We start from the raw sequence: 2,114 nt of genomic DNA on the forward strand, positions 1-2,114 counted from the left end.
CTCCGTCCAGGAGGTTGACGTTTTCAATAAACTGAAGAAATTAAGGACGCACAGAGCTACCACGCCCACTGACCTCCCAATCAAAATCTATAAGGAATTTGCCCCTGAACTTGCCACCCCCATTTGCTCCATAATAAATGCTTCACTTGAACAAAACACTTGCCCTAGCGACTGGAAAACTTCCTTTGTCACTCCCATCCCCAAAATTTCCAGCCCACAGTCCCTTAATGACCTAAGGCCAATCGCCATCACGCCCATTCCAAGCCTCATTTGTGAACATTTTATTTTTAACTGGGCTAATGATGATATTAGTAGCCTCATAGACATCCATCAATTTGGCAACATGAAGCACTCCTCCACCACTCATTACCTGGTCAGCTTTCTAGATTTCATACACAGCCACCTGGACAAACGAGACACCTCTCTTGCCCTTGCTTTTGTCGACTTCAGGAAAGCATTTGACCTTGTAGACCACACTGTTGTCATTACTAAGGCCATTGAGCTGGGGCTTCACCCTAATATTGTATCGTGGCTGACTGATTCCCTCAGCGCACGCCAGCAAATAGTTCGCTCCCAGGGCTCGGTCTCCCCTCCTCTTGAGCTGACGTGTGGCGTCCCGCAAGGCACTAAAATGGGTCCACTTTGCTTCTTGGTGCTCATTAACAACGCCCTCGTGGACACACCGCATCGCTGGAAATATGTTGACGACAGCACCTTGGGCGTCCCCGTCAACAACAGGGATCCTGACTATGCACCTCTTCAAGCGTCGCTCGACAACCTTCAGGCATGGACGGTTGACAACAGTGCCACTATCAACCACACCAAGACCATGGTGATGCACGTTTGCACGTCCAAGAGAGATGTGCCACCTCCGCTACTGTCTATTGGTTCACACCACCTCCAGGTTGTCCAGTCCACCAAACTACTCGGCATCACTGTGGACTACCAGCTCAACTGGAAGCTCCACGTCTCCAACACCGTCAGAGCAGCCTCCTACAAGCTGTACATGCTGCGTAGACACAGGACGCTTGGGGCACCGGCTGCTGAGCTGTGCAATATTTACTCATCATTCATACTGCCAAAGCTCATGTATGCCTCCCCGGCGTGGTCATTGTCCCTTACCCTCACCCAACAACAGGAGCTTGAGAGGGTTCAAAAGAGGGCATTCAGGGTCATTTTAGGCCCTGACTACCACACCTACGACAATCCCCTGACCCCCCTGAGTCTCCCGAGGCTCTCTGACAAGCACCAGGACGTCCTCAGAAAATTCGGAATCTCCCTGCTTCACCATCCTCGCCACCGCCACCTCCTGCCACCCGGCGCCCCTCCCCCCCACCCGCTTCACCAGACACCACAACAAACTCAACCCCTTCAGAGCGCCGCGAACCGACCGTTACAAACGTAGCGCAGTACCCGCGATGGTGCGGATGATAAACAATGCCCAGTGACAGTCATACCCAAAGGGCCGCGGCGGCGATTAGCACCTCGCCGCTACCCCTCTAAGTGCCCCCTTCACACCACCCTCCCTCTCCCTTATGTCTCTATTTTTAACTCTCACAAACCACCCCCCACCCTCTCCCTCCCTCTAGTGTAGCCTATTTACTATTAGTTTATTGTATTTTCAATTTGTATATTTACAGCCTAACGGCTGCCTTACATTAATAAGCCTGTTGTTATTATTATTATTATTATTATTATTATTATTATTATTATTATTATACACACACACAAACATACCACCGCCTACAGTCTCCCATCCCCGCCCTGCAGTCATTGAGGCACTACAACAAACTGGCAACTATACGGGCACGGACGGACCTCGACAAAAACAGCACCGTGCCCGCAGTGGTCAGGAGGATCAACACTATGTAAAACACTCTTAAGAGTAGAATCTGTAAATATTATTATTAATATTATTATTAATATTATTATTATTATTATTATTATTATTATTATTATTATTATTACTCATCACATTGTGTATATGTATCTTGCCCATGTAGTGTATGTATATTTTCAGCTCTGAGGCTGCAATCCTTCCCTTTAATAAACCGCTTATTATTATTATTGCTGTTATTATTGTTATTATTATTATTATTGTTATTATTATTATT

This window comes from Eriocheir sinensis, chromosome 5 (genome assembly GCF_024679095.1).
Source record: "Eriocheir sinensis breed Jianghai 21 chromosome 5, ASM2467909v1, whole genome shotgun sequence".
Taxonomy (NCBI): Eukaryota; Metazoa; Arthropoda; class Malacostraca; order Decapoda; family Varunidae; genus Eriocheir; species Eriocheir sinensis.